This window comes from Gopherus flavomarginatus, chromosome 4 (genome assembly GCF_025201925.1).
Source record: "Gopherus flavomarginatus isolate rGopFla2 chromosome 4, rGopFla2.mat.asm, whole genome shotgun sequence".
In the NCBI taxonomy this organism is placed as follows: Eukaryota; Metazoa; Chordata; order Testudines; family Testudinidae; genus Gopherus; species Gopherus flavomarginatus.
The window spans coordinates 107214229-107227373 of record NC_066620.1 but is presented as its reverse complement, the minus strand read 5'-3'; the positions used below and the strand labels follow the sequence as shown (position 1 = coordinate 107227373).

Sequence of the window (13145 nt, the reverse complement as noted above, 5' to 3'; positions counted from 1 at the left end):
TCTTAAAATAAGGAAAAATCAATCAGGTTCTTAAAAAGAAAGGTAAAAATCATCTCTGTAAAATCAGGATGGAAAATACTTTACAGGGTAATCAAATTCATCTAGCCTAGAGGAACCCCCTCTAACCTTAGGTTCAAAGTTAAAGCAAGCAGAGGTAAAATCCTCTAAGCAAAAAAAGGACATTTACAGGTTGAGAAAACAAAAATAAGACTAATCTGTCTTGCCTGGCTATTACTTACAATTTTGAAACATGAGAGACTGATTCATAAAGATTTGGAGAGCCTGGATGGACCTCTAGTCCCTCTTAGTCCCAAGAGCGAACAACAACCAAAACAAAGAGCACAAACAAAGACTTCCCTCCACCAAGATTTGAAAGTATCTTGTCCACTTATTGGTCCTCTGGTCAGGTGTCAGCCAGGTTCACTGAGCTTCTTAACCCTTTACAGGTAAAAGAGGCATCAACCCTTAACTATCTGTTTGACAAACCACATGTTAAATAGGGAACTACTTTCAGGAATTAAGATTTCTGTTTCCTGTAATTAGGTATTGCTTAATGCTGTGCTTTTTGACTTTACCCATCTGTGACCTTGCCTTGTCTTTGCATAGTATTTTGGAAAGGATGGATTTCACTGTAGTTACAGAGAATGAAACACAATGTCATGTCCTTGTAGGATGAGTGGGGGAAGAAGATAAAAGGGGCTTGATAGCATGTCAGTGCACTTATAAAACAAGCTAGGCAATTAAAGCAATCATGGGGAAAAATGAGCTACTAGTAAATCTAGAGCCAAGCTCAGGGAGATGCAAACAGTTTGATTGCATGTATCCTATGACACAGCAGTACCTTCTAAGCCACAGGATTGGAGCCAGGAGCAATGGCATTAAAGAAAGAGGGTGTTTTGGTTTGTTTTGGGTTTGGAGAGGGGGGTAGAGGCAGTTAATGTAAAAGAGGAAGTGATGGGAATGACAGAAGCTTCATGAGGAAACTGGTGACAGTATCCTCTTGATACTGGCAGAGGGGAACTGAAAACCAGACAAGCCCTAACGCAGTGCCCCACTTCCTCTAAAATTATACACTTGGCTTTGAAGAAAAAATTGTATTACTCATACAACACGCTCACTAATAGATGAGGAATATTCAATGCTATGTGTTAGTGGTTACTCCATAGCACCTTTTGCGGGTTCAATGTTTGTTACACTATATAAAATTTGCTTTGAGTTACTGAGGTAGAACTCCTAAATTGTAACTTCAACATGGAGGGTTCCCGCCCTCCCAAGAACTGCAGCAGTCTAGGGGGCATCTCTATGGCACTTGTTTTGAGAGAATCTTCTAGAAAAAAATCTTGTACAGCTTCTAGGTGCTGTGTTCTCTTCCCCTCCACCCACCATTTAAACAATAAAAAATAGTCATTGGGTGAAACTTTTTTCCTCTCTTCTCTAAAGCTACTGAGGAGGGGTTGGGCTGAATGGAATATATTTATTGGCAGCCCTCTATTTACTTTGTAATATTTAATTTATGGGATTTGTGGCCAGCACACCAGATTGTTGCATTAATTTACATTTAGTTACATTTTAGAAATTTGAATAAACTTTCCAGCACTGTCAGAAAGCCAGTAACAACTGGAAGATAAATGAGATGGGCATAATTGCAAGACTTGATGCTTCATATCTCTCTCAAAATGAAAAGGATATGACCATGACAGGAAATGAACTATTTTATAGACAGTTTACATGACTACCTCTAAAGCAAATAAAACACAATGTGATTTTTCATGTGAACCTAATACTTTTTTTCTTCAGAAATGTAATAAGCAGCCACTGTGCCCTATTCTCAATTATTACCCTGTTATTTAAATGTGCTGACAAAATTCAGATACTTAACTTTAGTGCTATAGGTGCACACTGCACAAATAGGATGGTTTTGCAAACACACTGGGAAATATACAGTAATGAGAGAGTACTGAAGAGACAGTTTTACACACTCCATTTACCAGTTTCATTGTAGGTCCTATGTATATTGAACCTATGCTGTGGAAGAGCAAGGATATTTTACAAAGGTAGGGGGCAAGTGCGCTCCCCAGTTATAAGCCCCAAATCTCACTATTGTGCTACTGTTTTACCACCCACAGCAATGGAGACTTCTACTAAAGATGCCAGAAAGTTGCAACAGTATCAAGAAAACTGAGCAACACAGATTGGGATCAAGCAGAAAGCACAACATGGAGAACACTCAAACGTGTGTTTTAATTGCGAGAAACAGTATCACCATGCAGATAATTGTTGGTTCAAGGAGAGAACCTGCAAGAAATTGGAGCGCACACACAAAAGACAAAGGTCAACACAAAACACTCAATCTTTAAAAGGCTGTACCAGCAAATTTCACATTCACTAGTTTGCAGGTGCCAACATGGAATCCCCACAGAATACTGAAGCATCTCTACAACTGTATAATTTAGATGACAATAATTGTTGTAGTATTTCATTTAGAAATAGAAGGAACTTAAAATGGAGCTTGCTGTGTGCTGTTTCTGTAATTTCAGAACAGGGTTAGCAGAGGCTACTTAAAAGTGTGAAGTTGCAGAAAACTTCAGTGCTTCTAAAACCACACACTGATGGAATCCTCACTCCCTTGGATGTTATTACAGAGAAGGTGATATGTAATTGTAAACAGCTGTGAAGTGCAGTGCTTGGGTACACATCTGTAGGGAAGCTTTTCAGCATTCGGGTTCCTGTAGATGCTGCTGATCTGAAATGCTTAAAAGATTTTATCTTGTCAGGAAATTGCAGAAGAGTGAAATGTTCTTTAAAATATTTATCTTGTAGCCTCTCAACTTTTACTATCATCCGTCATTTTCTGTTAGCTAAAGAGGTTACTTTTAAGGATTGGAATTTATACATACAATATATGTTGCTGTGGCACAAACTGTAAAATATAGTTTCCTTCAATAATAGACAGCTATAAACATTCACTATAATTCAGTTCTTGAGAACGAGAGGTAATTTAAGTCTGATAAAATGAGTGATCTTAATTAAAATAGTAATGAAGGAGAGAGGTGGAGAATAAATAATTGGATATTTTAGATTAAGAATTACAGTAATTGAAATAGTGTTGAATTGGGGTGGGCTAATGACTGAAATATTTATTTTTATCAATTGACAAATTAAAATATTAATACGCCATTGTTCAAATAGTGACTAAATGTTACGTAATGAGAGACATTATATTCACAGGTGCATGCATCCAGCTGTTTAAATCCTAGTTTTGCATAGGCCTGTGATTTGTTCATCTAGGAGCAAAATGTCTCTGAAAGGTATCAGCATTTCATTGCACTATAAGGAAGAACCACTCTCTCTTAGGAAACAGTTGTATGTGACTTTTAACCTAGCCACATATCCCTAATGCTAAGGAAATCTTAATTACATTACTTATTCAGCTCCTTTTCACTTCTCTCATAATCATTATCTTAATGATTTTGCAATTTGTAAAAGAAAGACGATTATCAAGATTAGTTCTGGTGCCTAGCAACCAAGAACATTTATTTTTATCCAAAAAAGATGATGGACAGTGATTATTGGATCTAGCCATTTTAACACTTTTTTGTTTGTTATAAAATCCTGTACGTTCCTATTGAAATCAGTGACAGTTCCCAATATATGTATGAGGGAAGAGCCCAAATTTGGGTGACTCAAACTGGGGCTATGTCTACACTACAAAGTTGTCCTGATGCAAGTTTCGTCAGCATATAGCTGCTACATTTAACATATCACTTGTGCGTGTGCATACTTGATTCCTTGCATCAGTGCTGCATGTACTCACTAGAAGGGCTTGCACTGATGGACAGTGTGGTGCACCATAGGTTTGCAACCTGCCACCATAAGCACACTAACTGTTGGAAAGTTGTGACAATGATTGTTGGGGCAGAAACAAGTTGCCCTGGAGAAAACTGGGAAAAAGAGGTCAACTTCCCATAATGCATTGTTCTTCATCTCATTATGTCATCTCTATCCTATAATTTTTGTGCCCATTTTCAATTTCCCATGAGCCCACATGGGACTTGTAGCTGTCCACCATACAGTCTGCACACCTCTGTGCTATTGTTATAGATGTAAGCAGAGTGAGGCTGAGCTCTACCCTGACATCTGGTGGTGAATTATGGGAAGTGCGGAAAGAATGTCAAGAAGGTGAAATTTCAGATATTTACATGGGCACACCCAGCAAGGCAGCCTGGGATGGTTATTTTGACAGCTCTGGGATCCCCAATTTCTTTGTTACTGGGGCAGGATAAATAAAGTGTTGCCACCTGATTATGTGAATGAGGAACTACCAGACTGCTTTATGACAGAGATGTTTCAATATAAATTAAATGACACTTGCTAGACAAGGGACATGGGTTCCAAAATTGTGAGAGGTTGGGGATTGGTGTGTGTATCTGATGGTATGGGTGCTTTTTGAGGGCCTGGAACACCAATTGCACATCCTCCTCTCTCCACTGTTAAAGAATAGAACTAATTTTGATTCCATTAGGAGTCCATCTAGAGATTGCTGAGCTGAATTTATGTTGGGCTAATAGTGCACCAGCACCAGGGCTCCCCTACTAAAAGCTGAAATCACTGAAAGAGCTGAGCTGAGTGCTGTATTAACTAGTGGGGGAGCCTGAAGACCTATTGTTAAGCGGCTGGCAGAGCGGAGCAGTTTGCAGCTTGTTGGAGCAGCCCATGGAACAGTGAGCGAAGTGTAGTGGTTTGCAGGGACAGCTGGAGAAGCGGCACAGCTGGTGTGGTGGAGCTGGTCGTGGTGAAGGCTGCAGCAGAACTCCATGGAGAGGCGGAGCAGTTGGCCCTGGCCCATGTAAGGTGCCTCTTAACACCCTGTGTGGACTCCCCCCATTTCCACCCAGGCTAGGGAGGGGGAAACTCTGCAGATAAACTCTTGAATTCTGGGGTGGCACTGACCAGAGACTTTTGGATTGTTGGACTTTGGGGTGATTGGACTTAAGACCCTAAGGGGAAAAGGACATTGCCAAACATACTTGGAGGTGGGTTTTTGTTTATGGTTTGTGTTATAATCCTGTATGTGGTGTTTCTCCAATGGGATGTCGCATTCTTTCCTTCCTTTATTAAAAGGATTTTGCTACACTCAGACTCCGTGCTTGTGAGAGGGGAAGTATTGCCTCCTAGAGGCGCCCAGGGGGGTGTGGTATGTAAGTGTCCCAGGTCACTGGGTGGGGGCTCGAGTAACCCCTGGATACTGAACCCAGCCCTTGTTGCTGCCAACTCAGAGGGGCAGAAGGGCGACATAAGCATTTTAAGCACAGGACGCATGAGCCTCTGTATTTGCAGAGCTGCAAGAAGAACTATGAGGAACATGATAATTTCCTGGTGGTCAGTTTGCTGTGGGTCATTGCGAGAATCAATTCAAAGTTATTGGTGGCATTCATTGAGGAGCTGCAAATAGCAGAGCACTACTTCTGGGCTCTAGAAACAAGCACTGACTGGTGGGTTTGCAACATAATGCAGGCTTGGGATGATGAGCAGTAGCTGCAGAACTTTCAGATGCACAAGGCCACATTCCTGGATCAGTGTACCGAGCTTTCCCCAGCCCTACAACACAGGGACACCAAACTGAGAGCTGCACTGGCAGTGGAGAAGCAAGTGGCTATCATGCTGTGGAAACTTACACGCCATTTTGCTACCAGTCAGTGAGAAGACATCATTTTGGAGTGGGAAGATCCACGGTGGAGGCCATTTTCATGCAAGTGCCCAGGGCCCTTAACTATCTCCCACCATACAGGATTTCAGCTCTCGGCAACATGCAGGGCAAGGTGGATACCTTTGCAGCTATGGGGTTCCCAAACTGCAGTGGCATAATAGAGGCATGCACATCCCTCTTTTGGCCCCAAAGTACATCAGAATAATGGGCTACATGGTCATGCAAGCACTTTGCCAACATCAGTGTGCACTGCTCATGAAAGGTATATGACACTTGCATCTTTAAGAACACAGAACTGTTCAGAAAGCTACAAGCAGGGACATTCTTTCCTGACCAGCGGATTACCATTGGCAATGCTGAAATGCCAATAGTGATCCTGGGGGACCCAGCCTATCCCTTAGTCCAGGGGTAGGCAACCTATGGCACGTGTGCCTAAGGTGGCACGCAAGCTGATTTTCAGTGGCACTCACACTGCCTGGGTCCTGGCCACTGGTCCGGGGGGCTCTGCATTTTAATTTAATTTTAAATGAAGCTTCTTAAACATTTTAAAGACCTTATTTACTTTACATACAACAATAGTTTAGTTACATATTATAGACTTGGAGAAAGAGACCTTCTAAAAATGTTAAAATGTATTACTGGCACGTGAAACCTTAAATTAGAGTGAATAAATGAAGACTCGGCACACCACTTCTGAAAGGCTGCCGACCCCTGCCTTAGTCCCTGTCTCATGAAGCCATACAGAGGCCACCTAAACAGCACGAATGAGAGAGTCAACTACAGGCTCAGAAGGTGCAGAATGACAGTTGAATGTGCTTTTGGTAGATAAGGGACAGTGGTGGTGGTTCCTCACCAGATCGGAAAGAATATTGCAATGGGTATAGCTGCTTGTTGTGTCCTGCATAATATTTGTTAAGCAAGGGAGGAAAACTTGTTGCAGGGTTGGAGAGTGAGCGGTTGTCTGCTTCATTTGAACAGTCAGACACAAGGGCTATCAGATGAACTCAGCGCGGAGCTATACAGCTCCAGAAGACTTTGAAAGAGCACTTTACTGTGGCTCACTGTTAATGTGCTGTGATGTTTAGGCTCAACATGGCGCTGCAGTGCATATATCACTGACAGTGCACTTATTAATGGTGGGGGCTTGCTATACATTTATGACTACACTGTTTGTCGTTGATCCTATGGGTTGTGAGTATGCAAGACCATTACTTTCACTGCCAGCAGGCATTATACACCATGTGCTGTAAACTAATAAAGATGACTCACTTTCAAAACGAAAGAGTTTTATTCACTTATGAAAACAGCTCAAAAAATTTCCTGAAGAATTTAAAAGTAAATACATTTTAACTTAATTTTTTTTAGGAACCTTAATAAATAAAGCAGAAGAAGGAACACTGATGTCCATTGTAGCTACACATACATGAACCATGGTTCTCACAAGTCAGCGTAGATGAAGCGGGGATTGTCCATGCTTTCTCCCAGCACAGTGTGGAAGCAGATGTGAAGGCTCTGAAGCCATGTGGAGTACTGGGTGGGGGCGGGGGAGTGCTGTAGGGAACTGCTATGCTGCAGTTCTCCCCAGACAGCAATGGGATTGTGGAACCTGGAGATCCACAGGAGTCTACACTACAGCATCTGAGTTTGCTGATGGAGAGGACCCATTAGCTATGTCCTGGTGTATTCAGCTCTCCTTTTCATGTGTCTTTCTCCTGTCTTCTCTTTCCCTCTCCATACAGTCTGCAATATTCACCCTCCATGCTCTCTTTCGAGGTCTGATACTGCACTGGCATCCAGAATCTCAGAGAACATGTCCTCTTTTTTCCCCTCCTTATCTGGGTTAGTTGTTCCAGTGGTGTGGAAGGGGACCGCTCTCAAGGCCACAGCTACAGATAAAACTCACAGAAGTACTATTGTTAAGAACATAAAAAGATTAGAACATAAGAACAGCCATACTGGATCAGACCAAAAAGCCATCTAGCCCAGTATCCTGTCTTCTGACAGTGGCCAATGCCAGGTGACCCATTGTTAGTATAACCATGGAAAACAAAACATAACATTGAGAACTCCCCCCTCCCCTTGATCCCCTAAAGTGTTAAACAAGATGTGCTTATTGACACTTCTACTTTGACTGCTTGTGCTGGTACCACTCCCATCTCAAGCCATGGTGAGTATGACCCACCGGGGTAAGGGAAATGAGGACAGAATTGCTTAGTTCCATTAAACTATTAGTATAGGACACTAGCTATGAATACTGGCACCATTTTCCACAGGCAGTGGTTCTAGCTGATATCTAACTCCTGAGGGTAATAATGGCAGAGAGAGCACAGCTGCTTCTGGCATCTTAAAATCAACGAGGTCCATATGCCATTAGCTTGTTTACTGCAGTGGTGCCTGCTGGAGTTATCACTGACTGGCATGGGAAAGTATCCTACAGTGGAGGAAGAAATAAGGCTGCCATCCCCAGAAACCTTCAGGAGAGGATTATAGCGTGTACCTCCAGGGAAGTTTCATTGAGATCTCTCAGGAGGATTCAAGCGACGTCCTTATTTACAGAAACAAACTGCTATGCATGCCCCTCCCGCCTAATTCTAGAGGGGAATGAAAAGCAGATAACAACTACGTTGGGGCGGGAGGGGGGCGCCATCACTATAATAAGAAATATATTTACACATTTACCCAAAGTTCCTTCCCCTCTATTAGGATCATCCACGCTAGACTGCAGGGACTGGCTGAATCTGGTGCAGTCAAAAACAGGTCCTGGCTCACAGCTGGAGTCCCTGGTCACCCAGCCCCCAAACTCCTCCTCCTCCTTGCAGTTCATGACGGGGGCCTGTGACTCAAGCTCCTTGGAGGTATTCACGGTGGTCTGCAAGGTGGTGGTAGAGTCTTCTCCAAGTATGGCACACAGTTCTTCGTAAAAGTGGCAGGTCTGTGGCTTGGCATTGGATCAATAGTTGGCCTCCTTGGACTTCTGCTGTGCCTGCTGCAATTTCTTGTCTTTCATGTGACACTGCTGCTAGTCCCCGTCATACCCCATCTGCTGCACTCCCCAAGCAATCTGCTCAGAGATGTCAACATTTCTACAGCTGGTTTGGAACTGTGCTTGCACAGCATCTTCTCCCCACAGGCCCAGAAGATCTAAAATCTTCTGTCTACTCCAAGCCAGAGCATGTCTGGAGTGTGTAGCTGGTATGGTCAGCTGGGCAGTTGCTACGAACAATAGAGAGCGGATAGAGGTGTGCTCACTATGCTCAACAACCAGAAGACAACATTTCAAACATTTGTGGGGGTTTTAAGGATGGAGGGAGGCGCTCTAAGTATGTGTGACACCTGGGCAGTGGAATTCACAATTGTGAACAGAGTGGTCAGTGCTGTGCATTGTGGAACAGCAGCTGGAGGACTGTTAGGGTTGACATAGGTAACATAGGGTCTACACTCATGCTGTGTTGATCTCCATACATTGACCATGGCTCAGTGCTGCTCAGGGAGCTGATGTTACTATGACAGCGTAATGGGGCACATACATTAGTGGGAGAAAAATTTAAGTATAGCTATATGCACAACTAAGTTAAAGCAAGATGTTACGTCAACCTAACTTTGTAGTGTAGACCAGACCTGAGTGAGTCTCTCTCTCTCTCTCTCTCTTATGTATAATATAAATGGGGCAGAGGGGTTTTTTTTTTGTTTATTTCTAAGGGGGGGGGCAGGGCAGGAAGAGGTGAAGCGAGGATGGTGGGCGCTCAGGGAAGGGTGTGGAATGGGGCAGGAAGAGTCAGGGTGGGGCCTTGGGGGAAAGAGTAGAGTGGGGGCAGGGCCAGGGGGAGAGCAGGGGTCAAGCACCTCCAGGGAAATCAGAAAGTCGCCACCTCTGCAACACTCTCCTGACTCCCTATGCCCAGAGTCCCCTGGACCCGCTATGCCCAGCACCCCCCCCACACACACAAATGCACAGCACCTTGCACACCACCCCTGCACAGGGCCCCCCAGCCCACAGGTCCACCACAACTGCCCAGCACCCCACATAGAACCCTCACTCCCTAGTGCCCCAACACACACAGATCTTCCCTGCCCCCTCACAGCCCAGAACACTCCCCAGAGACCAACTCCCCCACTCTCTGCCTCCTGGCCGCATTCACTAGCCCTGCTGGGAGGCGACTGTGTCTGCTGGGCTGAGCCACCAGTGCAGCCAGGGCTGGTCCCGGGGTAGGGAATCGCTCCATCTCTTGGGAGTGGCGCAACTAGCCAGGCCAGGGCCTGCCCTGGCCAGGCTCCCTCAGACCCATTTGTCTGGAGGGGCCAGCCAAGCCCCCCACACTATCCCCCACAGCTGGTCAAGACTGGCCAGGCTTCTGTACCAGTCCCAGGTGGCTCAGCTCCAGGGAGACACGTAGGACCCTACAAGTGGTGGGAAGCAGAGACTGCCTGGAGCCTGAGGTGCACTGGGGTCCATCCAGGGGGCGGAGAGGAGCCAGCAGGTGGGGCCAGAGGGTGGAGAGGAGCAACTGGTGGGCATGGGGATGGGGAGCAGGCTGGGGGGGGTCTTGGGGCACAGTGTAAACAGAGGACGCGGCACCTTCTGAGCATGGGCCCGGCTCCATGGCACCACTGTAAATCCAGCACTGCAGTGACCTTAGGATCCATAATATAAACAGCATATGTTATAGAATTCTAAGAACATCAGCTAAAGGAGTTATAGATGGTTAGAAGCAATGGATTGATCTGTGCGATACTAGCAACTGATTAATGATTTGTTAAAGAATTAATAAATGCTATTTATAAATGGAACCTCAATATAAAGTGTCCTACGTATTTACAGAAAAAGAGGAACTGAAAGACATGAAACATTTTTAATGGTCAAATCCTGCTTTTGCCTTTAGTTATTGCATACAGAAAATATGCCTTTGAAGGGAAAGGTGTGGTGACACTGTACAATTTCAGGAGTAACATTTCGCCCCCTAAAGAAACCTGTTTAACTAGAGAAGCCTGTTTCTATCAGCCGGGGCAGGTATGTTCCAGCATATAATTAAATGGGGATAAGTAAAATGTCAGTAAATAATAAAGTTAGTGTCTGTTTTCTACTCTTTCTTTCCTTTTTCATAGGCTGAGGGTCTCTTCATTATCACAATTGATTGGGACTTTTTCTAAACAGTTCTTCGTTTCCTTAAGGAAATGCTTTGCACCATAGGGTTTCACTGCTATAGAATGTGACTGTTTTGCCAACTTAATCTCATTTTCAGAGCATTAATTAAATGGCCAAAGAACAAACAAAATGTCATTTGTTCCCTAAGTGTGAAATAGAGCAGGAAGGATTTGTTTTCACTTTCATGTAGGCCCAAAGGCCAGTTTCACATGCAGGACTAAGGGGAAAGGGGAAACATCTAATACGGTTTTTATTACATAAATTAAACAGAAAACGAAAGGCAGCATTTCAGCCATGATACCTGCTTCTTGCTGGCTTTGGGCAAAATGGAGCAAGTCAGTAGCCTGTTATAGTTCTTAAGAGTGGCACTTTCATGACACAGCACCACAAGAACATAAGAAGGGCCATACCAGGTCAGGCCAAAGGTCCATCTAACCCAGTATCCTGTCTACCAACAGTGGTCAATGCCAGGTGCCCCAGAGGGAATGAACAGAACAGGTAATCATCAAGTGATCCATCCCCTGTCGCTCATTCCCAACTTCTGGTCAGCAGAGCCTAGGGACACCATCCCTGCCCATCCTGGCTAATAGCCATTGATGGACCTATACTCCATGAATGTATCTAGTTCTTTTTTGAACCCTGTTATGGTCTTGGCCTTCACAACATCCTCTGGCAAAGAGTTCCACAGGTTGATTGTGTGTGCTGTGAAGAAATACTTCCTTTTATTTGTTTTAAACCTGCTGACTATTAATTTCATTTGGCGACCTAACAAGGGCACTGAAATGATGGGGGTGGAAGCACTTCTAAACTCCACAAACTGCAACTTTTCAGAAAAATTTACCCTTTAGCCAGGCAGAAGTTTCCATGTTCTCTGTCTGGCTGTTTGTGAGGGAGGGGAGTGTGTTAGTGAATTGGGGAGGGGGTACAGTAGTGCAAGTGTTTGTGTACGGAGAATGTAATGGTGTGTATGGGGTGCAGGTGTACAGGGAGGGGCATAGTGGGTGCAGAGGCATGTGGGATGTGATGTGGGGTGGGGGTGGGGTGTAAGCGGGGCTTCATATAGGGGTGCAGTGGGTGTGGGTTAATTTAGTAAAGTAGCGCAGGAGTAGGTTACAGTGTGGGGGGTGCAGCTGGAGGGTGCAGTATGGGGGGAACAGTGTGGAGTAGGGTGCCATGTGGGGTGTGGATTGGGGATGGGTGGAGCAGGGGATACAGTGTGGGGTGCAGTATAGGGGGAACAGTGTGGAGTGGGGGTGCCACGTGGGGTGTGGATTGGGGGGAATACAGTGGCAGTGTGGAGGGGGGCGCCGCGGGGGCACCGAGCCTCGGCCTGGATGTGGGGCCCGGGGCGGAGCTCGGCGCTGCAGGGGGGGGCAGGTCCAGGCGCTCCCTTCTCGCGCGGGGGTGAGGCCGTGACCCGGCGCTGCCAGGCGGAGGCAGCGACCTCCGCTGTTCTCACACCAAATCTCCCGCCCGCCTCTCCCCGCGCGGCCGCGGCCCGCCCTCCTCCCGGCGGGCGCCGCTGGCTGCTCTGGGTTCTGCGCCCTCCCGCGCCGACGATGACAAGTTGCAGGGGCCCCGCTGGGGGGGAGTCACAGCCCCGTTCTCTTCCCATAGATGGGGCAGGCCGGGCTTGGCGGCGGCATGAGCTATGTAGCAGTGTCTGCGTGCCACTCTTGCACCTGCACCAGGATGGCCGAGTGGTTAAGGCGTTGGACTTAAGATCCAATGGACGCATGTCCGCGTGGGTTCGAACCCCACTCCTGGTAGCTGCTGTTTTTTTCCCCCCGGTCCGTTAAATTAACAAGGAGGGAATGTAACAAACGCCGAAACCCCAGTCATGGCTCAGGGAGACTCCCACCCTCTGCCTGTCACCCAACTAACACCAGGAGGAGTGGCATGTAACTGAGCTGTGGCTGCTGCTTGCACATTGGGACGGGGACTGGGCAGAAATGTCTAAAGAAAAATCTGTGATCACAGCACCCCCAGTGTCACCACAGAGTAAACATGGCTTCAGGCATGGTCTCTGCACACAAACAAGGGCAGATATGCCAGATGCAGACATACAGGGACTGATACATGGGGATAGGTACACAGACGCTGCCAGATGCAGACATACAGGGACTGATACATGGGGATAGGTACACAGACGCTGAGACTGAAACACACACATACATGCAGAGATTGACAGACATGCACACACACAGACGCATGCAAAAACTGACACACAGACATATGGACAGGCAGAGAGACGTGCAGAGCCCGACACACAGACTTCTAGAGACCCAGACATGT

The 13145-nt window shown here is 45.8% G+C and overlaps 1 non-coding gene across 1 annotated transcript; it reads left to right on the top strand.

Annotated features, from left to right (window-relative positions):
- Positions 1-12536: 12536 nt before the first annotated feature.
- Positions 12537-12619, top strand: TRNAL-UAA (transfer RNA leucine (anticodon UAA)). The gene has a single exon. It is a non-coding gene; the product is annotated as a tRNA-Leu (tRNA).
- Positions 12620-13145: the final 526 nt, after the last annotated feature.